We start from the raw sequence: 27,136 nt of genomic DNA, 5'->3' as shown, positions 1-27,136 counted from the left end.
AATAAAACAGGAAGTAACACAAACAGGCCCGAACATAAAACAACTAAAACATAAAGGCAAAGAACCTAAAACTGTGACACTGTAAAGATCCCTTCTTTTTATTTAACTGCAGCATTTACCTCTACATGCCTAAAGGCATGAAAAAAAGCATCGACCCATGAATCCATCCATGAAGTAAGGGTTAATGGCCGACGAAGTGTGGATTATCACTTTTTAACACACGCCGTGTAAGCCTGAACCGTCCAACGCGAACCTGCTAATACCAATGCTTACTTACAAAATTAGTCCTTAATTCTTGTTTTTTTCCGATTTGGATCGGGTTTTTTCACTAAAAGTGGACTATTTGTTACCTGGTGCGGCGCCTTGTCTTTGTAACGTGACAAGGCGCCGCACCACCGTTGCAGTCAAGATTCAGTGATATAAAGCGAATGCTGATCGTCCCAATGGGTAAAATAAAGCATCAGTTCAGAGAGAGAGTTCACCTCTTACGGCTTGTTTTTGTTCAGATGATGAAGCTAAAGGTTGTTTTAAAGAAGCCGGCGCAGTGATACGAAACATTTAAGCTAGCTGACCGGAACTTATTTTTGGGGCCTGCGGTTATCAATGTGGGTTATCACTTTTTAATGCACACCCAGCAGCCAATCAGAATAGAGTGTTCACCCGGACCATGGTATAAACCATGAAAGTAAATATTCAGTCCAATGGAATGTAATATATATTTCTAAGACAAAGATTGACTGGAAGATTACCTATTTAATAAGACAGCCTCTAATTCATGGCAACATTACAATCAAAAGTATTTCAACAGGCCTTACAGAGCAAAAGTGCAGACTAGAGTTTATTAAATGCAAAGGCTGCATCTAAAGTTCAAAGCACTGAAAGTCATCTCTGCCTGTACTTTCAGTTTGGGATCCACTGGACTTGAAATAACTTGCTTGACTTTTTGAAGGAAGAGAGTACAACCCGATCAGTACTGTCCTTTGAGATACCTTTTTTTCATGTAGTCTTCCACTTAAATGGGTTGAGAAAGTCAAGAGGAGGCCCGCGGACGGGCAGACTGCAGCATGCGGTGCTACTGAATCTGGATTGCTCACTGAAGAAATTCACTCGTGCCCTTTAGGGAAAACCCAGAGCGGGCTGAAGATTTATCCAAGCTTCAGATTGAAAAAGGTCCCCTCCTCTGCACACAGGTTTAAAAGATAAAAGAAAAACACATTTGGTCCAATTTTAAGCTTTCATCCTAAAACTGCTCAGAAGTATGTTGTTTTTCTGACTCCGAACTAAATATCCACATAAAGCAGACCATAAAATGTCGGATTGCAAAATATGTACCCAGTCACAGGATTTATGCAGAGTTTATTGAAAGCATTGCATAATGCATTGAGCTCGCCTAGTTTAAGAAATGCAAATCTGCAGTTGATAGAAGTCTTCCACAGACATGAGTGTGAAACATTTGTAATTTTTTGAAATGCTCTTGATTTAGCCAAAGCAACGAGACGGAAAGATGTGCCTGAAAGGGTGAAATAAGTTTGAATTTTTGTGGTGTAGCGTATGACCACGGCTCTTTCTGGCTTTCTTTCATGCTGTTATTAAAGAAGGAATTAAAGACACTGCAGCACCACAAAAACATGGTATATAAGCCTGAGAAAAGCTACTCTGCAGAGTGATGTTTCACACATGCAGGGAGCCTTTCTGCTGTATTTTATGAGGACTTTTGAACTACATGTCAGTCTTTACAAAAAAAATATTTTTTTAGGTAATTTTTAAGCTCTTAAACTGTGGGTGTAGATGGTCTTGCTTTTTAAATACTATACAGGACCTTTTAAAAATAAAAAGCACTAATAGTTTTTTTAATTCACGTGTTTAAAATATTGAAAAACTGATAAGAAAAGATCAAGAAAACAAATTCAGGTGACCACAAGCGTAAAAGACTTTTTTCAGGCAAGCCAACCTTACTTCATACATATGACAACATTGGCACCAAAGGACACAATAGGAAAGAAAGCTTAAAATGTGAAAAAAAAGATCTAAAGAAAGAGCAATAAAATGTAAGTTAACATAAATAGATGAAAAAATAGTAAATATGTTTAAATAAAATAATTTATATCCAGAGGACCTTTAAGAATAATAAACCTTTAAAATTATTCAAATAAAATAAATATTTTATTTAAAGAGACAAAATGAGATTTAAGATTTCTTTTTAAACTAGAAAGAGTGGATGTCTGGTTGGTGGGCAGTGGAAGGCTGTTCCCTAGCTTAAGAGCTGCAACACTACATTCACACATGTTCAAGAAACTGTTTCCAAAAACAACCTGCATTAAACATGCGCATATCCCAGTTTTGGAATTCCATGTTCAAAACTCTCGTGTCCACGTCACTCCGTAAGTTTTGAAGTAAATTTTCGGGCTCTATGGACAAAACACGCGGCTATTGAAAGTGCGCTGAAAGTTAAAGCAGTTGATCATTGTGCAATCAGGGACTCGGATTTGGTAGTGACGCATGGGTAGCGACCTTTTTAATTCACGGAAGTACCAACTGTTTGAAAATTGATCATGAGGGAGACATTAATAATTGCGGTTTATGCCCGGCCGGAATTCTATGACACCAACTTTTTCATACATTGGAACAGAGCTGTGAAAGAAAAGCCTGGAGCGAGATTTGCAAGATTTGCACCTCTTTAAAATGATGCACCTTTTTTCCAACTGTGAGTACGTGGGCTAGTGTCGGGAAGCGACAGTCCTGTGTAAAAAACAACAAATGCATTCAAAATCCCACATTCAGAGCGTTCTTGAAAGCGCCACAGACGCTCAGTGTGTATATAGCATTACATGCAAAGCTCTGTCACCTCTGAGCTAACTCAGGTCCACTCTGCTGACCTGAGTTTTCGAGCTCACTCCTCACTGAGGAGGAACCGGAACATTCTGAGATTTAAAAAAGAAACAATTAAAATGAACTCTACAATTTGGTGAAATGACGGTAGATAGCCATGGTGTGCTAACTGAATTGTTATTTGATTAGCTAACTCCTCACCAATCTCACATGATTATGAACCATGTGGTTTCATCTAGGTATCTGAGAATACTTTGAGTTTTACTTATCATTGTCTTTACCTTTAATAGTAATTATTTATATACAAACCATGTGGAAAATATTTATATTTGCAGAAAAAAAAGGAAAACTGTTTCCTTGTCTGTAGGTTTATTTAGGACAAAATCCTCAAAATCCTGCTCTATTACAAGTGCTGCTGGGTAATGTGACGGTTTTGCTTCAAACCATCACAGAACTGTTGCTTCATGACCATTTTGAAAGAAAACCTAGAAAATCTCTGGCTTTTGAAACTCCCACCAAAAGGACAGTTGTAGAAGAACGACAGAGTGAAACAAACACACTTGAATCAAGCCGGGGTTACAGTTCTTGCTTTTGAACCTCAGCCTGGCACCGCCCAGACTCTTAACCTTTTGGACAGAAAGGTTCAAACAAATGAATCGATAGCAATTTAGGCTGTCACTTCCTTCCTCCTCATCTCCTACCATTTGGACCTCACAGCGGGAGGCAATCCTCCGTGTGACATTGCTCTAAAGGGACAACAGAGAAGTCCCAAAGCGAGTAACTCTTTGAGGAAAAGTGAAAAGATGCTGATCAGACAGGTCCAGTCGTAAATGTCTCTAAATATATCTTTCATAATTATTTGTTCATCAGAGCGTCCGTCAGAGGTTTCATTGTGGCTTTTCCTCTCCTTTTAAATTCAGAAATAAAGGGAAAAGCAACCGTCTTAGTCTGCAGTAAATCATGACTAATTAAAATCTAAATATTCCAGTTATAACAAAGACTACTTCAAAGCCAAAACCCCGTAGACTTCTATAGACAAGTAAACCGTTGTTACTCAGTCATTCTATTAGTCAGGACAACCATTCTTGCTTTAATGCTTTATTTCATCATCTTCTTGGTGATCATAATTTTTTTCACATTATTTATTGATTGATTTTTTGCAAGTTATTCAAGTAGAAACCGACCAATCAAATGCCTCAGTAAAAGAATGAGGTGCCTGCTGGCCCCCACTTTGAAAGTTCGAAAAATTTAATTGACAGATTCTCCAGAGCCGCTTTCAGTGGAAGGCGTGCGGACTTCGAACACGCTCACTCCTGGTTGGGGACAGTAGTTGCCATAGAAACATCGACTCAGGCTGACCAATTGCTGCTTTGTGATGTACTGAAATGAATTCATATCATTGGAGCCAGAAGTAAGTCATTTTCTATGGATGATGTCACACTCACTCAGTCCAGTTGTCTTATACAGTCAATAGGTTTTTTAGAGCTTTGTGTGCATGCACTCATGCTGGATATCATAGTTAGAATTGTTGGTTTGTGAGTATTTTATTGGCAGTTGCTTTATTAAAGCTTTTCCAACAGACAGTGAAAATAACACACATTTACGGATGGTACACAGCTCTCTATGATCAGACAAATAAAGCAATACAAATATTCATTCCAATTTCTGTTCCTACAAATAATACCGTACAAACATCACCTGTCTAGCCAGACACTGACTACTCAGTCACATATATTACATAGAACTGTCCCTTTTTTTCCTTTTACTAAGAATATTTCAGCAGCTTGGCGTTCTCTGTCACTTTCCCTCCCACTCTTTCCTTATCTCATGTATTTTGAATGTCAGGCTGCACAGAGGTTTTGTGGTTAGTATCCTCATCTCACTGGTTCAAATCCCGGCTGTGTTTTTTTTTTTTTTGTGTGGAGTTTGGATGTTCTCCCTGTGCGTGTGTGGGTTTTCCCACTTCATAGACTCATTGATGGTTCTAAATTGTCCCTTATATGTGTGTGTGGTTGAGTGGTCCTGAAAACAGACTGCTGACCTGTTTGGAGTGTGCCAGCCCCCCTCCACAAAACAGTGGCTGGGATAGGCTCCAGCAGCCCAGTGACCCCCAACAGGGATTGAAAAGGTTTGGAAAACGGATAGATTGTCACCATAACAAACAGCTTCAACCTAAATAAACGGGCTGATAGATACCTGTCTTTATGCAACATGACAACATTTATGCAACATTTATGCTGTCCAGTCGCTTTCTTTTGTTGTTTTTAACAAACTATCTCCACAGGGGTGAGGTTCAGATATGGAATAACAACAGAGAAAACATTATTGTCAAAACATAAAGATTCAATGCAATTATAAAGGTCATAGGTAAAAATATTGATCTAAGGGAGTCAACAAGATCCAACTGTATATAGTTTTTTGTCTGTTTCCCATAAATGATTGTTTTCTGTTTATTTCTTACTTATGTGCTTATCTTTTAGGAGTGTAAGGATTCAGCAACAATATCAACAATTCCATTCATATCATAACTTGTGGTTATTGATACAAATTATATTTGATTTTGTTTCATGTTGAATGATCTGACTTGATTGGATTTCCTGACCTAAAATGGGACATCTTTATCTAAAACTTCAACCAGTGTGACTCAAAGAGAAATACTTAATACTGAACAGTGCAGGTGAAGTTTTCCAGATTCCTTGGGTTTGGCACATAAATATAAACAGACTGGTAAGTCTGTAAAAATTGACTTTAGATTGAATTGTTTGGACTGAATTGAAAAAAGGGGCGTTGACTTGATAATCAGTTAATCGTCAATCAAAGCTCTTACAAACTTTGCATGTTGTCATTCATAGTTATACTTCTATTTAGGCTTATTTTATGAGTTTGAAATAAAAGAATACTTAGCAACTTTACTTCATACTCTGTCAGTATCAACTGAATCTGTGTCTGTTCCCCTCTTCCGGCATCCCTCTGACCTGCTTTCAGAGAGATGCCGGAAGAGGGGAACACTTCTATCCTTCAGTTTGTTAGCACGGCAGAAACAGTGTGGAATTGAAAGGTTCTGCTCCGTAGCATTCACATGAAATCCTGGGATTACAAGAAGACAATATGATGATACAATAGAGAAAATAAACAAAAGAATAAAAAAGAATAGTGTTTTACTACGTGCTCATGTGGCAACATCAATGGTAAATTCAAAAATACTTGGATCCAGAATAGAAAGAAGGTCAATGTTTTTCATTTGCAGTTATTGTGAATTATAATAATACAATTACAGTAAACTAAATAGCTCTTAAAAAAGAAAAATTTAGTTTACTTAAAATTTGTTAACTATTTCAATTAAAATAAAAAAAGTTTCTGACAAATTGTATATGAAGCACTGTTATCTTCAGAGATAAAGCAAAAACACGCTAAAAGCTCCAGATTTTCAAAAGTCCTATAACTTTTTTTCTGCCGTCATGTATGATGGAGAACATTAAAGCAAGAGAAAGTATGTTGCCCCGAATCCTCCAGTGGAACTGCTGGCCTAATGAAGCGTTCTCTCTGTTCATGCTTCAGCAAGAGTTACCGCTCTGGGCTAAACAGATGATCAAGTTTTTGTTGTGCTCTAAACACTGCCTTCCAATCAAGCTGAAATTCAGATCTGTTGATGGGGACTTTCATCTTAGACATCGTTGTATGAAGGCGTCAAAAAACATCAGCAACCTTTTCTTCCATTGATATTTGGGACCCCAGAAAAACATGATTTATGATCCAAAGCATCACTATGTGTCTTTTGAGTGATAGCATTTATGTCAGAGTTCTGTGTAAGACAATATCAAGTAGTATTGAGTTGATTTGAGAAAGAGAAAAATTGTCAAGATAAGGCCACGGAGAACGTTTTTTTGTTGTTTTTTTCTCATCAAATAAACTCATCCTAAAGATAGCTGACAGGATGAAAACAGACTGGACTTGGAATGGAGAGGTTTCTGTTGTGGGAATTGCTCTCTGACTCACCCTCTGCAGCATTAACAAGCCTTTGCAAAAGGGCCATGTTTCTGTCCAAAGCACAGAGATACTGCTTCTTCCACTCTCTTTCAGAGATGTTCACTCGCGTGTCTGAACTGCACACGTACAGCACATATGTGTACACAGCCATGATGCTTGTTTCTCTGACTCTTCAGAAGGCAGCTGGATTTTTAGATAACTGGGAATGGGGAGAAATCTTTGTTTGTGTCAGGGCTGTAGGCTGAATCCATTTCTTTTCAGTGGAAAAATTATTGCTTTAAAGACCCAGAAAATTGTGTTTTTAACATGTTCTCAGTCATTGTGTACCACAGGGCTCTATGCTTGATCCACTTAAGTGTTTACATGCTTCTATTAGGTAATATTATCCGGCAACACAGCATACATATCTACTGTTACGCTGATGATACTCTGCTATGTCTATCTATCAAACTAGAATTAACAGTCTGCTGTTTCTACAATAAGGTTGGAGCCTTAAGCTGTCAGGGACCTTTTTTTTGTGAAATCTCACTAGCAGGATTTCTGATGAACTATTGCCGCTCTGCAGAAACTACGTCTAACTAAACTAAAATGACAGATTTTTAAATTTTGTCTAAAAACTGCATAATCATGATTAAAAGACCACTGGGAACACCAGGTCAGTGGTCTTGTGGTAGAGGGTCTACCCTGTAACTGGAAGGTTGTGAGTTCAAATCCACATTTCAAAGATTTTAAAAATAGGACTAAATGCCTCCTTGCTAGACACTCAGCATTAAGAGGTTGGCTTGGGGGAACATGGCTTGGGGAGCAAGCTCGGGAACTGCTCTGCAGCACACTGTACTAGAGGCGACGGGTAAAATGCAGAGAACACATTTCACAAACCTACGTGCATGATGGCTAATGTGACTTCAACTTTTTTTATGCATATCAAAAGAAGATTGGGGTTGGACTTTAAAAAGTAGTGATCTGTATCCTGTCGATGTGCTACAACTGATAAAAGTAGATCATAAATGAGAGAATGAAAATGTGAAGCAGGTACAATAAAAAAGGGGGACTGTTCAATAAATAGGGTGAATGGAATAGAGTGCTTTCTCCCTTCAAGGACTAAAGGACTCTACGAATCACGCTCCCTTCACCTCTACGCACACACATTTATATACAGGTGACAGCAAGGCTGCCATGCCAGGCGCTAACCAGGTCACTGGGAGCGATGTGGGGTTCAGTGTCTTACCCAAGGACGCTACAGTACTTAGGAACAAGCAGAGGGGGAATCAAACCTGCGATCAGTGGCCGACCACTTTCAAAACCCTTATCTTTGTGCAAAGTACTTGAATATGGTCTAATTTGATCACCTTTGGTCATTCTTATTGAATGAAAATGATGTTGAATATACGGTTGACTAGTTGCTCACAAACCCCTCCAAAAGTAAAAGACAGAGCACAGATAAATGGTGATCCACACTCTTTTGTACACACTTATTATTTGAAGTTGATCATTCCCTCACATCCGGCACACTGGTAGATTTATAGATAATCAGAGGGAACAATAGAAATACAGCAGTGATAAAACCTGTAATTGCTTTGAGCTTTATTTAATAGCCTAGTGTCTGTGGGCCACGGCTCCATGGGTTCTGGCAGGACATCTCTGCATCTGACTCCAACTTTACAAGAAGAAATGTGATTTATATGATAACAGACATGTCTGTTCCTCTATAAACGTCATTTTTTTTTATTTAAAATGCGACAGTGTTTGTTTTTAAAGGGTCTGTGTCATCACAGCTTTCTACAAGCTGAACATTTCATGTGAAAGTGGGGCTCTAACATCCACTGGTGAAGTATATCAACATGAAGTGATTGAACCGCCATCAAGTCAGCATCAAAGATGTCCTTGTCTGTCTCCGTGATGCAGTCTCTGCTCCTAGTGTCCCGATGGACACATTTACATGAGCTGGAGTACTCAGGTAACTATGGAGCATTTGGGTTTCCTTACTATCTAAATTCTCTAATCATCATTTTAACTAAAAACCTGATGTCCAGAACTCAAGTGGACGATTATGAAAACCTGGTTTGTTGAGAGTTCTAGTACTTTGTTTTTCCTACAAAACACATTTGCATGAGAAAGGCTGCTCGTGTAAATTGTCTATAATTTAAAAGTAAAAGCAGTTGAGGGAAAGATGTAGGAATGTCCATGAAAAATGGAAAAAGAATGCAATCTGATCGGTTGGCCCTCACACATTTCACGTCACCAAATCTGGTCTCTTTGCAAAGACTTCAGACACACCTGTGTTAACCCTTATTCTATCCTAGGCACTTTACCATTGGGAGTTGGGTCATCTAGACCCACCAGACAGTGCGCTGAACCTTTTTTCTTCAATGATTTGTGATCTTCACTGGTGTCCATGGATTACATGAAATCTTTCCACCTTTATCCACTTTTGTCATGGTAGGGAGAACACGTCAATGTAAGGGTGGGCTCATCTAAAATAGCACAAGGGTTACAACGTTACTATTTTTAACATTTTTATTGAAAACGTCAGAGTCTCTGCCAGTGGATTATGCCTACATCATTTGGTTTTCCTAATCTTTAAACCCAATTTACATGCTTCAAAAAATCAAAAACACAATTCCAACAAACTAAAAAAAGGACTTCACAACGTATCTTAAATAATTACAAGCTGACATTTGTGAGGCTAACCCACATTAGGTGCAAGGCCAACTCCCACAGACAAACGAGTCTGCCCACACCAACACAATGGTGCACACCTAAACCAAAGAGCAATCACGACAGCTGTCAAAAGATTAGTCAGTAAAAAAGTCACAAGAAAGGCAAATCAAAACAATGTACATTTGTAATTTAGGCTGATCTCATGAAGCTGCATGAAGCTCAAGTCTGCTTTGAAGACCCACTCCAATGAAAATGGTTATGTTACTATAGTCATGTGGCATTTTCCTCACAATAGAGAACATATTAAGACATTTTAGCAGGAAATTTCATGTTTGAGTGTTTCTTTATTCAAATTGTTTGGATCAGATGCAAAAATGTAGTTTGAAATAGCTTGTAAGTGTGAGGTAAAGGTTCCTACGGCAAGCCACAAGCTCCCTGCTCCACGCCATTCTGAGGCATCCACTCCTGATTCAGTGCTGCACTAGAAAAGAGAGGAACCAAAATGAACCAATGCTCACTGTATTCAGGTCTCCATACTTCTCTTTCCCGGCTGTTTCCTATTTTGAACCAAAATCACTTTGTTTTCTGATTAATCTGTTGAAGGAATAAGACAATTAACAAACGTATTAAACCTTGACGGCTTCGTTTGCTGCTATCTTGTTTCCGATTCATATGAACGCCTGATAAACCTGAATCCACGTCTTTCAGACCTTTGAAACAAACAAAGGCTGAAAGGCAGCTGGTCTGAATGACACAGCAGCGGGTCACGTTGCTCCTCGTTTTCCTCGCTTTTCTTTAATGCAGCTACACTGAGAAGTGCTGCCAAGTCTTCATTTCTATGTGAGGAGATCTCATCAGCTCTGCCAAAAAGTCTCATCCTCTGGAACTCATTATTTTGTTCTTTCAGTCAAAGGAAGCGGAACATCCGTAAACATGGTTTGATCCCTGACAAGAGGTTGGGCTCTGCTAACAGTTCATCCTTTTGGAAGTGCTAAGCATTGATTATTTCCACATACATCACTGTTTAATGACAAAGTAAGGATCATCGGGTGTAATCAACCACACCACATATGAAGCAAACAACAGCTGAACTAGACAAATGTTTGTTTCATAGCAGCTGAGTGTCTTTTTTTTTTTTTTTAGATCTGGATCTGCTTTTGTGTGTTTCTTTTGTGTGTTGTGTGTCCTCCCTTTTTGTGTGTTTCTCCTGAATTTATTACAGATTTGATAATAAAGACCTCAAAGCTTTTTTTTTTTTCACACACTCAGAGAAGCAGGAAGTATCAACCATAAGGCTGTGCATTAAGTTGGGTCACTGCTCAATGTGAATCCTGCTCAGACAAGCCCAGACCAAATGCTAACAGACACCCGTGAACTGTCTCTTGAAATGCATCCCACTATGATGCAGATCGCTGTAGACTCAAATCATTTAATCCCCTTGGAGCGTCGCATGTCAGCTAGCATCTTACTTAGATGAAGATCTGCTTGAATACAACCAATTATTCTTAAATCAATACAAGAGGACGTGAAACATGTTTCACTCCATCTGCTTCCCTCTTCTCTCTATCAGCTTTGCTGTGATGGGATTTTTCCGTTTTTTTTTTTTTTTTTTTTGTACAATGAATGGAAATGTCTGGCTGGGAACATTCCCCCACACTCTATAACCCGTTTCCTCACATATCAACATAAGGCGCGGATTGTCCTGTCACAGAAATAATGAATAGCAGCAATTAATAGCAAGAGAAGCAAGATAAATAATATAAAATATTGCTTTGTCACCGGATAAGTTCAAACTGCTTTAACTGGCACACACGTCTTCCTTCTGTCAGCACAATATCTGAGTGAGGAGAGCAGGCGGCCCACATTATCAAGATATTAATCATCCGGCTGGATGTTAACGCATGCAGTGAGCCCTCAATCTCCATTCGCCCCTGCTTTCCTGCTGGATTTTTTTTTTTTAGAGACTTCAATACCTACCTCAAATATATCCTCGTATTGTTTTATTATCACTTTTCACACAGGGTAATTGCCTGTCAGCTCCTCCTTTATTTAATTAAGGGGATTCCAGCAAAGCACACAGCCACACCGTCAACATTATCTTTCTTTATTATTCCTGATGTAAAAAAGCCTCACAAGCTGCACTGCTTCTACTATCTGCTACACACAAACTGATTTAGATTAATTTATTATGAAATATCTGCCATTTTTTCAGTTATAACAATATAACAGTTAGGTGATGTGTAAAGAATGTGTGTGGCTTCTTATGCAGAAGCTGTGTGGACATACAGCAGAGGAGGCTGATGAAGGAGAAAAGGGACTCCGTGGTGAATGTGGCATCTTTAGGGTGCTCAGAAAAAGGTCACTTTCTTCACGCTCCTTTTAATGTCACTTCAAAAGATTAGGTCACAATAAGCAGAGGGATAAAAGGGTTTGGGCTTATTTTGATTCTGTTTCTAAATTTCAAATAATGTGACTACATTATCCTTAGAAGCCCAAGACTCCTGAAATGCATGTTTTACACTGTGCAATAGGCATTTTAAATCCGTGCCATATGTACGTACATTGCATTGTGCTCTATATTCGCCGATCTAGTGGGCATCATTACACACTAGACTTCTGGGAAATTTCCAGGGCACTCGATTTTGGAATTGTAGATTCAGACATACCCCCTATAGTTACTGTGAATGCAGCTAATAAAGTCTGACTGACAGATTTCTCTCTGACGCTTTTGTCTCAATTAATGCACCAAATAGATCTGTGTAACTTTTTTATATGATATTATTTCGAAAATAGACCCTTCATTGACGGTGCGCCCAATAGTGCAGAAAATACAGTAATCAAACTCTGCCTTCATCAGGATTGTGTTATGCTGTTCTACCTTCTTTAGCTAAACCTGCTTCCAACTTTGTAAGAAAAAATGAAGTAATTTTAATTTGTTATCTTTCTTGATATCAGAAAGCAGTCCGCACCTTGGTCACAACATGATATAACCACAATTTGGAGCTGAAAATGACAAAAACCAAGGGGCTCCGCTGTAGGAGCGGAAGCAAGGAAGCATCTATGTGCCAGCCCCTCAGGATCCACAGGCTAACTGTGAAGCAAGTTAGTCTGACTACATTATCCTTAAAAGCTCAGAAATCTACACCTGTCTCTCCTTTTGGAAAACCCCCACAGACTGTTTTTATGAAAAAACAAAAGACTTTTGCACAAAGGACTCATTTGTGAGCACAGACATCGTAAGACGTGTTTATACATCCTTCATTTCATCCATACACACGTCCAACATCACATCCTGATGTGATTGCTGTTAGTCGAACACCACAAATATCCTGCATCATCAAACAAGCCAGGTAAATTACAGGCTCACCACAGCCAGCAGTCTGTGAGCATTATCAGGAGAGCCACTGTGATCACTGCAGGCTCATCTGCTCCCCTGTCCACACTTTCAATTCCTCTCATCAGAGACAAGATACCAAGAAGCACTGGCCAGGGAAAATGTGTCCTCTACCCATAAACACATTGCACCTCAACAGCTGAACATTATTATATTTATTTACAGTGTGTTCTGTGTATGTTTTGGTCATACTAAGGTCTGGTCAAAGACATGTTTCTTTCTCAGACAGTAGAGTTTTATTTCTATTGTTCTCTATCTGTTCATGCATTTGAAAATGACAAGTTATTCCTTCCTTTTTATTACTTCTTTTCCTTTTCTTTTATCAATAATACAATACAATTACTATTTTAAAAGTCATTACATTAATAAATTATATTGTCAAATAAATAAAAGTCTTTGAGCAGTGTGTGTACGTAGCTCACCACTCCAACAGAGGAACATATTTCACACACCCACGTGTGTGACAGTTACTGTGTAGGACTTTAGCTGTCAATGGCCCCAATCAGAGAAGCATCTCATTTACATGCATTGGCTTTAGCAGGTCGGCCAATGATCGAAGGGTCAGCGGTTCGATCCCCACTCCTCCCAGTCAACTGTTGTTGTGTCCTTGGGCAAGACACTTCACCCTCCCTGCCTCCAGTGCGGCTCCACTGGTGTGTGATTGTGTGTGAATGTCCCGGTGATGGTCAGAAGGGCCGTTTTAGGCACAAACTGGTAGCCACGCCTCTGTCAGTCTGGCCTAGGGCAGCTGAGGCCACATCTGTAGTTTACCATCACCAAGTATGAATGAATAATGGACACATTGTAAGAACTTTGAGGGACTGGAAAAGCACAGATAAATCTAATCCATAATAAAATCTTAATCATTCTGTTTTTAACTACAGTGAATTTTGGTTTCTTTGGTTGTTTTCTTGAGTTTCAGGTTTGTGTCTTGGCTTGTGGATATTTTGCGGTCATTCGTATCAATCACAGTGTTCCCTCGCTATATTACGGTTCACCTTTCACAATCTTGCTGTTGTACTTATTTTTTCAGTGCAACTTTGCAGGCTTTGTTTTTATTTTCTTTATTTAAACATGTATTTTTTGTTACAGAGAAAAAGGTGTTTTGGGAGCAAAAGAAGTTTGCCAAAACCTCATACATCTTCAACCGCGATCATTCGATAATACTGGACTTATTTCTTCAGAATTTTGAGAGTGTGGAAAGCTTTACAGCCCTGCAACCCCTAGAATCTTACTCTGATCATTTCACCTGTGTGAGTTATTTTTAGAGCGTCACACCAGCGATAAATGAGGAAACACTGTGTGGTGGTCAAATTCCTCTCATCTCCAAATTCCTCAGCTGTGTGCACAGCTATGGCCTGGCAGGGTTTGCTCGTGATCTGGATGTGCAGAAATGCACCTGCCACTGAGATAAACATCATCACTTAGGATTATTTACCATTTTGCCCAATTTTTTTTTTTTTTTTTCAAAGATCAAATAAAAAAGAAGATGGAGGAAAAACTGCAGAAAGGCTTAAAAAAGTTGAAAAGACTCCTGGGCAGTATGGAGTCATTTTGGATTTAGTGGCATTTAAAATGTGTTTTATTTTATTTATTTCATAGTGGCCTCAAGATGATTTGCTTACATCAACCATCTGCTAAGGAGCCAAACGGCCAAAACCACTGATGTGAGCAAAATCTCTCTTGACAGGAGCTTACAGTGATGTGTCATGAATGCTTTCTCGGAGTCTAAACCTACTCAAGCTTGCTAATTGTGTTTAGTGTTCATGCTTAAAAAGGTCATTTATCATTTGCAGTGAGGCGGGAGACAGAGACAAAAGGACACATGGAATTTTAGTCTTTCACAAGAAAAGACACGTTTAGGACAGACGTGATCCCGATCGCTGCCACTAATATTGTATATAGTGCTGAGATGTTTAGGAGCCGATAAAGTACAGAATTCTGGACAAAAACTCTTGAAGTTTCCATGCTTATGAAAGGTTTTTACGAAGTAACAAGCTGATCAATTGCTTTATTTTTCTTATTAATTTTTAATTATTGTTTCTATGAAAGGGTTGAAAAACGGGGTTGGTGAAGGACCCATATGCAGAATTATGCCAAGAACAACGGGTTCATTTGGATGGCAGAAGAACCAAAACCGAAAAAACAAAAACCAAAGAACCAACTGGTAGAGTAAACAGGCAGACAGGGAAGCAGACAATATGGACCAGCACCAGAGGAAGGCAGTGACAAGACGTACGTACTGAAAGGACTGATGAGACACAGCTGCAAACGATCAGGAGAGGTTGAGACCAGGGAAGTCAAACTCAGACAAAGACAGGCAGGGAGAACCTTTACAGTAAGACAGGAAGCAGAACTGAGAAAACCAGAACCCCAACCACAACAGCAAGCTTGACATTTGCTCAAATACAATCATATCCACATAAATACAAACAAGGAAGGCAAAAAATAAAAACGAAACACTGGAAAGGCAAAAGTCGGGCTGCACACTACACTTCTACGATCCGATACCTGTTTGCATGAAACATTCGAAACCAATGACTGATTCCGACTACTGGTCATTTGTTATTGATTTTTTTTCTCAAGCAAATTATTTGTTATCCTAAAAACAACTATCATTTAAAACGCACCAGGTAACAACTTTATTGTGCATGGTTAAACATACTAAACCAATCTTTCTAAAATCACCTACATATGCCGTGCTGTGTTGTTGCTAAGGGTAACGTGCATAACTTCCAACAGATGGAGCAGTTCAATATGCTGGGGGGTGTTTCATCACAAAACACTGGAGTAAACTCACCTAAATGCTAAATGGCATATACTTATATAATGCTTTACTACCTTAGAAGGCCCAAAGCGTTCTACAGTCACAGTCCCATTCACACACACTGATGGCAGCTCCGCTGCTGAACACCAGCGCCAACCTATAACCACCAGGAGCCATGGTGGGTTCACTTTCTTGCTCAAGGACACTTCAACACAAAGAGGGAAGCGAACCTGCTATTTTGCGATCAGAGGTCATCCGCTCTACCTGTGCCACACAGCTGCCTAATAACCAAATATCTAGAATTGACACATGCACTTTTATTTTCTTGTTTTGTTAATCAGTAATCTATACTTCTATATCACAGGTAGTGAAGTACAGGTATCTATATTTCAATACTTTGGTATCGATACTCTAATCACCACTTTCAAGGTATCATAAAGAGAGAGTCAGTGCAGTGACTCCAAACTCCAGTAGCAAATCCTTGAGGGTAAAAGTGAAAAAGGATGAGACTTAACCTGACAGTTGAAATAGAATCAACCCTGACAGGGTTCTATAAGTTTTCTAGAAGTCTAGTTTAATGTTCAAAAGATAGAGTAAGAGGAACCACAGAAGACACCTCAGTTTCAGATCCAAGAATGCTGGAAAATATGAAACTTTATTTATCAACATGGTTAACCAAAGTTCATTAAAGTGACAAACCTTCCACTAAGCCCTCACTAATCTTCTTATTCTATTTCAACCCTTTAACATCGGGGATGTTGCCAGCAACACCTAAATAACACGCTCTTTGACATAAAAAACTCTTCAACCGCTCATGCGATCAACGTCAAAAAGCGGCTTTTCATATTGACTTTGTACCGATACATTACTTATGTAAGGTGTTCCATTTTCGCTTTTCACTTTGACAGAATCCGCTGATTTACATTGATCACATGAACACTTCACTGCCGTAAAGTGTTTCAGATCAGATCAAACCTGCTTTTCTACGGAATTACGCTCATTGCGTAAATGGTTACAGTAGTGGAAAGAATGGGAACACTGGAGTTAAAACTATCAATATCTTTCAAGAACGATAAATGTACAGTTTAATTGATAGGAATAGGAACAACAATGCAAAAAGAAGGGTAACTTTGCTACTATTCAAACTGTAATCTAATGACTATCTTTGTAATAGCTTCAGTCATGTTTTGGTTCGGTTCATGAGGACGTTTTTGTTCATCAGATAAGCATCTCCTCTGTTACAGCTTTAAAGTTTCCTGTTTCCTGCAGCCACGTGGCCAAATGATGAAGAGGACTTTTATGTCATGGTGGATCAGTAAGGCCAAAGGTGTTTAGGCACAAACCAAACACATGGGCGTATGCCAGCGTGGTACACACACAGACATCCACTGGAGGGCCAAACTCCGGCATCATCAATGTCTTCTGAGATTCAGCAACCATCAACAACCTCTGATGTCAACCGTGTGACCATGAATCAAGTGTTCCTCCCCTTTGTTTGAAACCACTTTAGACTTTGGGAAGGTCCTTCCGCCTTCACTCCTGAACATCAGCCCAGGCGAGGCTAACAGATCCATTGACAAACACAAGCTGGTTTTTCACCATTCAAACTATGCTCAGGGGGTGATTTGTTGCTGTCAATATGTACAAATTCACATGTTTGTGTGAAACTAAACAGAATATAATCAGTGAGACCCCTCATGATCAAAATATTTAACTTATAAGACTAATGGCGGGAAACAGACAACACTCCTTTCACAGCAATGATGACAAAGAAAGCTGTGAGAGTTTCAGCTTGCGGAACACATCTGCTACTTCAAGGCACAAGAAAGCTCGTCATCACCACAGAGAAAATTGAACATGTTTGTATTCTAGCTAACAACAGCATCTTTGTAGGCTTTCTTAGCAGTAAGGCTGACAGGTAGGCAGCCCTGATGCATCACAGCCTGTTCCCAGTCTGTAGTCAGACGAGCTGTAAGGTAACAACTGGGGACAAAGTCCTAAAAGCTCGCTTCTGACATGCTTTATGGCTGTGTCCTCAACCACGTGAGAACTTCTGTTTATTTGCCGAAGCAATCGCAGGCACATTTAAACATATTCCCGCTTGCTGCCTGGTTATAATTTGTAAAATGCCAAACAAAAGAAACATCTGTCATTTAATTTTTCTTGTTGTTTATTGATAAAAAGTGAGATGAACCAAAGACGGAAGAAGATTCGACGTCTCTGCTCCACAACAAACATCAGATGCAGGGTCATCCAAGGAAATGCTGCTTTCAAGAACAGCTCAGCCAAGCTCCCCATCAAGTTTGTCCATCTGATTTCTTACGCTCATCCGGGACCGAGTTGCGGGGGCTGCAGTCTAAACAAAAATGCCCTGACTTCCCTTTCCCTGCCCACTTCCTCCAGCTCCTCTGGGGGGACCAGCCAAGAGACTGAGTCTCTGAAGCGTGTCCTGGATCTTCCCCGGGGCCTCCGCCTAGTGGGTCATGCCTGGAACACCTCAACAGTTGAACAGTATTATGTCTGTTGTGAGCATTGGATGAAGATCAACCATTAAATAGCTAGCTTTGCCTTTTGGCTCAGCTCTCTCTTTACCGCATGATGGCGAACGCTGCACCAATCTCCTGCTCTGGTCTTCCCTCACTGGTGAAGAAAATATTTAAACTCCTCCACCCACCCCTTCACCCACCCAGAGAGGACAAACTACCTTTCTCCGGTCAAGAACCATGGCCTCCGACTTGCCCATGAAGTTTGTGTTTACATTAAACTGATTAAGGTTTAATGTTATTGGTCTGGTCGCTAGTTACATCTATAGCTTCATGACTTCGTTGCTGCTTAAGGTAATATGACATCTAGGTATGGTTAAGAAAAAGCAGAGGAAAAGAATAAAATGTGCTCCAGAAGTCCGACATATTGTTTTGGATGCTGGAAATCAGAGGGTTTACCGCTCCTTCGCTGTCGACCATAAACAAACCCAGAGCGCTCAATTATGGGGAACAAGAAAAATCTGTTTTTTTGTGGCTGCGATTAGAAAGGGCATCTAAAATGAATCAAAAATACCTCAAAGGAATCCAAGTTGGTAATGAGTTGTAATTAGCCATGGGTTGTCAAACACCGTCCTTCTGATCTAGCAGCTCAAATGTCATCTTCCACATAGGAATGACATTAGTATATTGTCTTAATTATGTTAACAGTGATTGGGTGAAAGATTTATATACCATCTCCAATTAAAAAGCACAAAGTCCTGAAATGTATGGTGTTATTACAGTCTGTTGCAAATAGCCTCTTAATTGGAAGACATTGTCTCCTGGGGCTGTTCTGTCTTCCTGTAGTCAAACTGGATTGGTTCACTTTATTTACACACAATCTTAATACCTTAAAATACTAAATATTATGGTGTTCCTGAAAAGAACACAAAATATATGTATCACTACCCCAAAAAGACAATTAATTCTTTTTTTTAATCTTAATAATTACAACAACAGAAAAGTTCAATGGAACGAAATGCTGCATAAACAGCATTATTCTCTTTAGAGCCACAAGCTACATTTGATGTTATGAAAGTCACCATAAACTGCAGCTGGTTACTGCAATTAATAATTTGTCACGAAAAGGTTGTGCAGTGTCCTGTCAAAAACTCTTGGTCATAAGTATGATGATAATCTTAGGTTTGTAGCATGATAAGGCACATTTCTACTGAGCCCTGGACAAAACCTTCCGAAAAATAAACAAATTGTTCTCTTGAATTAGTCATTTGTAGTCATAAATTAGTACTTTTTTTATTGTATTTCATGGCCCAAAATTAGCATTTTGTGCACAAAGTGGTTTGTTGTGGACACAAAACAGTATTTTGTAGGTTAATTTGGGTGCAACAAAATTTTAAATTGTTGAACACAAAACACAAAATACTACGATAATTTGTAAACAGAAAATATTAATTTCTGCACACAAAGTGCTAATTGTGCTCAGAAAACACTAATTTGTAAGCATAATTTTAGAATTAAAAATGCTGATTTGTGGACACAAAACACAAATTAGCACACAAACTACTAATTTGTGTGCACAAAATGCCAATTTGTGGCCATTAATTAACAGTTTGTGTGCACAAAATGCTAAATTGAGGGAAAAGTTAGTTTTTAAATATGTTGTTCTGGGTTTCATTTTACCTTCTTTAAGCTGCAAAGCTGTTTATCAGGAGGGGCAAGAATAAAAATCTCTCCATACAAGACCTCTACAAGTTCTTCATGTCTTATAGAAGTCAAGAAACGGTCACTTCCGTGTTCAAAAGTCCAAATACTTGTCATGTTCAACAGGGTGTTTTTAATGTACACAGAGAAGTGCCTTCAGGGAGGTTTTGGTCTTTGACATGGTTCCTGCTGTTTTCGTGTCACGCTGTCTCAATTATGATGGCACCAGTGTCGATAGATGGCTGTTTGCAGCTGAGATAATAAGCATGGGACTTCATTATTATTCCGTTGCCTTCATTTGAACCAGTATTTGCTCCAGTATCCTAAATGTCCACAATTACAATGTTTTTGCAGTTCAGCTGTGACCTTATACAAGCTGACAAATGGCCATTTTTTTCACACCTGCTGCATCCCAGCATGCTTTTCCCTTTCTTATTTCCTTCAAAATGCCAAGTTCTTTTCCTATTTGTGCTAAAACTGGGTTCTTTTTTTTCCCATTTTTCTTTTTCTTCAAAGACACAGCAGTTGAACTGCTGCTTTTGCCTGCACTTCCATTCAAAATGCACCTGGTGGATGAATTTTAGTGCAGATGATTTTCCTGAACTTGCTTCACACTTTATGACGGAATTGATTTAGGCACAATATCTGTGAACATTACAGACTCTGTGTCGTGTAAATATACTGAGGATGAGTGGACTGTATGAGTTTTATTCCATCAACCCTTATTAGCAGAAGCAGCCTCACTCGTCTCCTTGGTGTAATGACCCCACAGAGACACTGAACCTGCTATGTGTGCTCATACTAAACTGGAAGGTGTGTTGGCATCTTTGCAAGCCGCATGAGAGGTCAGGTTCACCTTCAGTCAGTCATTAAAATAGCTCTCCCTCAAACAGCTTTAGCATCACTCGAGGCCATGCAGACTCCTAAAGGATAGTATGAAATACAGTCTTATGTGCTTACAGTATCATATACCATTTTACTGTAAATTAATCAGGACAAAGTCTATTTAAAGAGGAGTTACAATAATTAGGTTGTAGAAATGGGAGGGGTTTCAAGAGCGTTTCATTCTATTTTCCATCGCTGCTTATAAAACAAATAAAATAAATTTCATTACAGAGTGATGCCTGTGAAACTCAAACTGTATTACTCTCCCTGATGTGTCTCACCGCTTCTACACAGAACCCTTTAGATGTTTCCATCCATAGATTTGGTTTTAGTGAGTGAAATATGGTTCTCCAAATTTAACCTTTTTATTGAGTCACAGCCACCAAACATTTGTTGGTTCAACTCCCCCAATCTGCCCCCTAATGCTGAGTGTCAAGCAGGATCTTTGTTGTCGCCTAACTGTGGGTTTCAGTCGATATTATTCAAGTCTCTCTCTACCGCTATACTAAAACTTTTTACCTTTAAGGTCATTGGCTGGACTTGATTTATTATTTAAAGACAGACTGAGAGGAAAATTGTGTTTTTGGTGTTTTAAACATGTTCCTGTAGTAGTTTTCTGATGATGGAGGACATTTATTATGAAAATTAAGCTTTAAATGGTATTTCTGAGTATTTTTTAATTCTAAAATAGCCTCAAATCTTTATTTGGATTTAAATGAAGGCTACTGGTTACTAGAAGTATGTTTAAGAAACACACGTATTGTGAAAGCAACACAAAAATGCATCATGTTCACTAAGTTCCTTAAGGAAATTTTCAAATTTGTATTTGAAAATATTATTATTGCTGTAAGCAATAACTGCATTCGCTCATTAATGTTGCATTTTAGCGAAAACTGTTTCTTCTTGCAGAGCTTGCTAAAATAAAGCATTTCATGAAGAAAAAAGAAGTTGCAGTCCCTGGCGTCATCTATGCTACCTGTAGCATGTGGGCAGTTTTAGCAGCGGCCCTCACACAGTATTCATGCACAGCCGGATCACTTAGTATCATTGACCTATAGCTCCATTCTCTTTCAACTGTGCTTTGAGAAACAGATCCATGAAACCTTCATTTTATCCCACTTGAAAGATGGGCCGACCCTCCCTCTGACACCTGCTGCAGGGCCTGTTTTGGAGTTCGCTTTGAGCCCTCTGTGACTCCAGCTTAGCGCATGATGTCTGGCATGTTCCAGCTGCATCAGCACACATTAAAGGTCATTAAAAAAGAGGATGAACACAGTTATATTGCATGTAAGGTAGATGTGTCACAGGGATTGTTGTCCTGACTACACTAACAGATAGTTATTCTCTGCAGCTCCTGTCAAAGATAGAAACACTTGGGGCTTTCTGTTTTTAATTGTAAATAATGTTGACATTTCTAAACCTTAATTAACCTCCTGAAAATGTTTGGGGTTTTTGGGGGGGAAAAAGGTGTTTAAACAAGCAAAGTACAGGTTTTTATGAAACCAATCAGTGACTCAAAATTTTAGACAAGCCTTTGTCAGCTCCAGACCTAAAGTGACTCATCTCCTCAGACAAACCTCCCAAGGTCAAGAAATCCTTTGTTGATTCACCAACTATTTTGAAGGGCTTCAAAATAAAAGAAACATTTTCTTCAAACAGCTAACAAATTTCTAAAAAACGGTGGTGAACTGTGCATTTTTATGCAGAGGGGCCTTCAGCTACTTAAGAAACCATTACACTGTGGCTCACAGAATCCCGCATGGACGCCATATCCCTGCATGAAGGCCACGTTTCTGCTCAGCCTGCAGCCCACAACATGCACTGCTACCTCCCCCCTGCATGCGGGCCTCACTTGCAGTGCTATAACACAACACTGCAAACTGTTAAACAAAGCCACAAACTAGACTAACACAAATTCCAACAAGTGAAATAGAACCCAACAGCTCTGAGCGAAAAAATGTCTTGGACAGATCTGACAGAAACCAGGCAACATGTCCAGAAAACGACTGGACAAGAACAGACTCTGACCTTTAACATTAATATTAGTTTCAAAAAGAAAGAAAAAGTTAATCAACCTTTTTTAATGAGTTCAAGGCCCATCATTGATTAAAAAAAAATACACCTGAGAAATCCACAAACCTTCCGTAGCAATGGTCTTTAGAGAGATTACACTAACAAGTGACAGTTTGGCATTGAATCTAAGATTATTTTTGCATCAGGATTGCATCAAAACCTCCCATGAACACAGAAAAACAGCAGAACTTTTGTTATTATAAAAGCTGTAGTCTAGGAAACTCTGGATCATGCAACAGAGACCTAAAAATAGCAGAAATCTGTATCCAAATGTCTACAAGAATGAAAAGAATCAAGGTTTTTGAATGGTCTAATCAAAGTCCAGGCTCCAATGTGAGGAGAGAGCTGTGCAAAAGTTCACTGATCTGCAGCAATGATGTCAAAAAAGAGCAGAAATATGAGACACTGGCCGTCATTCAGAAAACACTTCAACGCACTGCAGATGAGGAAGTTGCTTTTTTTTCCTGCTGTCTTTGTCGTAAACAAGTTTTCTCAGATGCAATGTTTAACCAGCAGTTGGGTCAGCTGTGCATAAAACCATGAAACAGAATTAAAAAAAACAAAACAATGTATTGGTCTTCGTCAAAAGTCCCTGGTAAAGAAAGCACTGAAAAGTGGGTTTTCTAACGCTCCCTTCCTTCTCCCAAACGCAGACATATTTTATGGAATCAAAGCCCGCCACATTAATAAATAAAGAAATAAATAAACACAACTGTATACTGACAAACATCTCGAATTCTATGAATAATGAAGCACACATAAATTATAAATCGCAATTGAGTTTGTAAAAAAAAACAGTCACAGTTGGCGGACGGAGATCCTGCACTTTTCCCCCTCCAAGATCTAATTAGAGGTTTTCTATTGGCTGTGTGGAAAATAAGTGGAAAAGTAAACAAACAAACACTGAAGCAAGAAAGCCCCATGGAGTTCACCCTCCTGCTTCCCACGGCGGACTCTGCGATTATACACTGCAATAATTGTGGCTTTTGTGAGAGAAAGAGCTTCAAAGTTGAACACCTATTAAAACCCAGATAGTGCGCTGCTTTGTTCACCTCTGCCATCTTTAAAGTTCAAACTTCTCTGCACAGGTGACAGATTATTATGGGGATGTTTGCATTTAAGACTAAAGGCAAATGGTCACCAGACGGTCTGCTACGGTGGCCCCGGAGCCCAAATCTCATCAACAATATCTTTAAACTCCTATTTATTAGTACATTTTTAAATTTCAAGTCATCCTTTATGACATTTTTTAATTCTATTTTATCTTATCTTGCATGTGGTTACTCCACATTTTACCTCTATCAATTGATCGATTGATCGACTGACGAACCGATTGTTTAATGTAAAAATGAAAACAACAAAAAAGCACATAGTTAATTAAAAAGAAATCTCTACATTTTAGATTTCAAAATGTCATTCAAGAGACAAAATGTCATTCCTAAAAAATGTAACAAAATTAAAAAAAAAAACATTTTGGAAAACAAAATTTATTTCCAGAAATCAAAATGTAATGCTAAAAAATAAAACACAACAGAAACCCAGAGAAGAAAAGTTTTATGGAACATCACTGACTAGACGATGACGTTTGTTCACCTTTTCAACTGAAAGTTTTTCGCCATGGCGATATCTTCCATATTTCTTTAACCTTCAGGCCACGCCCACTGCAAAGGTTTGGTGATTGCTCAATCAACTCTTTACTACAATTCACGCCAAACGTCCTTCAGTGGTGTCCCATAGGAACTGCCTTTTCTGGTTTCTTGTTTTGCTTCATTTTGTAACATTTCGATTATTGGAAATGACTTTTGTTTTTCATAATGTGTTTTTCTTTTTTATCTGGGTTTCTGGAAATTTGCATCTGAAATCTGCCTCCTCTTTGGGGTCACAGGGCTGGCAACTGTTGGGCGAAGGCGGGGCACATTTGGACAAGTCGCCAGCCTGTCGCAGGGAAACTTGTTTTGATTTCCAAAATGTAATGTTGTTGTTGGTTTTTAATTATTGTTTTGCTTTTTTAATTGTCATTAAGTGGTTTGTTGACGGGATTTGCACTTCCAGGCCACCATACGCTGGGATTTATAGTTTGTGCCCACATTAGTGGAGAAGCAGCTGACATGATAATGACTTTTAAAAAAGCAAGATCCTGAGAACAGATATGAATATAAGCAATAGGTAGCACAGCCTATTATTTTAAGGTCCACTTTTTATGCAGGAAGGTGTGGTCCTCTGATGATAAAACTATATCTGGATGTTTTTTCTGCTGCTATTTCCAGCCTGCTGAGACTGATCTGAAAGTCACTTTCAACTGCACTTTAAGTTAACCAAGCAAAAAATGAATTGGATCACTACTGGAATAAAACCTGAAGACTTTCTGCATACGTTTTTATTTATTTGGGTTTAATAATTTTGCATTTTACAAATTGCAATAATACGTTTTTATCTTGTACAAACAAGCAATTATTCTTGCCCTCACAGAGTTACTAATGAAACGGTAATATAATTCTAAATAGGGATTTCCTGGATTTATTTTTTACATTCTGTCCGTCTCGGTTGAACATTTGATGACCATAACAGACAACTCTCATCATTTTATGCGCGACAACTTGCAAAATCACAAGACTGACAAATACATCGACCTTTCTCGTTTGCTTTACACGTTTTAAAATTTAGGCAGTATATTAAAAAATTATATTGTCATATTTAGTCTTAGTCATTCAAATGTGCAAACTAATTATGTATTGTTTTCGGTGTCATTAAAGGGCTTATATCATGCTAAATCCATTTTTTTAAGCTTGTAAGTGTACTTTAATGTTCATTCCTCACTATAAACAACCCAGAAGCCGTTTTCTTTATCATAAAAGCATTTCTGAGTTGTTCTCTAAAAAAAAAAAACAACCTGCGCTTTGATCAGCAGCCCCTCGAAACCAACGAAAACGAGTGGGTTCTCACATTGGGACTGTAAGGATTCTGTACTGTAAGCTCCGCCCCCAGCTTTCTCCGTGGAGCTAGCAGTGATCAGCAAGAACTCTTTCTTTTTGTAAGTACAACACACATCCATTTTTGCTAAAGTTTGGATGTCGTTTGTTTTTGTGGGAGAAACAGACGCGCTGCAGAAGGGGGCTCTGGGATGATGTCATGAAATGGGCGACACCCACAAGGATCAAAGGGCGGAGCCTCAGAGATCGAGTTGTTTTACTTCTAGGTAGGACAATAAACTGCAACAATTACTCGTATTTCAAATTACTGGTAGTTCTTTAGTGTGCCAAAGGTAACATATTATATTTGTGTATATAGTTTACTCTAACCCTTGTGCTATCTTGTGGGGTCCAGATGACCCCACCCTTACATTGATGTGTTCTCCCTAACATGACAAAGGTGGATAAAGGTGGAAAGATTTCATGTAATCCATGGACACCAGTGCAGATCACAAATCATTGAAGAAAAAGGTTCAGTGCACTGTCTAGTGGGTCTAGATGACCCCACTCCCAACGGGCACGTTAACATTGGGAGTGGGGTCATCTGGACCCCACAAGATAGCACAAGGGCTAAAAGGCTTAAGAATAGCATGACTTTAGGTAAGTCTATGTAATCGTATGTGACCAGATAGTTGCTATATAAAGCTGCTGCTCTAACACTTGTGTTACTTTTGCACAAGCCAGGGGGTAGTAAACTTCACTTACAAGATGAAGCTGTGAAATCGCATCTCTGAGCTGTGTTTTTCTAAAGCAAACTCATTTATTTTGTCAAATAATTAGTTATAATCCTGTTGAGAAGTGAGCACCTTCATAACTGGCAACAGCATATTTGAATATTTGTTATCATCGTCATAAGCTAAAGTCAATACTCTCCAGTGTAGGCAATGAACCAGTGTTTGTAATTGTTCACGCATGAGGATCAGGATCATTTCACGCTGAAATCTCCCTGCTGCATTCAACACCAACACGTGGAAACACAGAACAAGCACACTGTGCAGCACAGACTGGATGCTAATTGCATGAACATTTGGACATTGATGGTCGGCACGTTTTCCAAAGTCATGTCAGGTGCAGAACAGTCTAAATCAGGAATCTGCAACACTCAACACAAAAAGAGCAATTCAGGTTGATTTCTCACTGACCACCCTTCAGAAAAAGAAAAGACTGCTTAACATTTATGTTATTGCTATTATGATCAAAATAAATAGATTGAATTGGGAGATTTAGCATAAATAATTAAATAAATAAATAGGAAATGAGGGGCGAACTTACCATTAGACAAAGGTCTAACTAAGGTCATCTTTGTCATGTGCTTTATTAGTACTTTACGATTCTTAATTCTGTCTGATGAAAGCTAGGAACCGGATATTGATAAATCATGTAATAA

General features: G+C 38.9%; 1 protein-coding gene across 3 annotated transcripts in view; it reads right to left on the bottom strand.

Moving 5' to 3' along the window:
• lingo2 (leucine rich repeat and Ig domain containing 2) overlaps positions 1–27,136 on the bottom strand; it is a 308,235-nt gene that overhangs the window by 92,575 nt on the left and 188,524 nt on the right. The gene's annotated exons all lie outside the window — the stretch shown is intronic.

This window comes from Oryzias latipes, chromosome 10 (genome assembly GCF_053564925.1).
Source record: "Oryzias latipes strain Hd-rR chromosome 10, Olatipes_Hd-rR_3.1".
NCBI lineage: Eukaryota > Metazoa > Chordata > Actinopteri > Beloniformes > Adrianichthyidae > Oryzias > Oryzias latipes.
The sequence above is the reverse complement of the archived record's forward strand: the minus strand, read 5'-3'. Positions and strand labels throughout refer to the sequence as shown.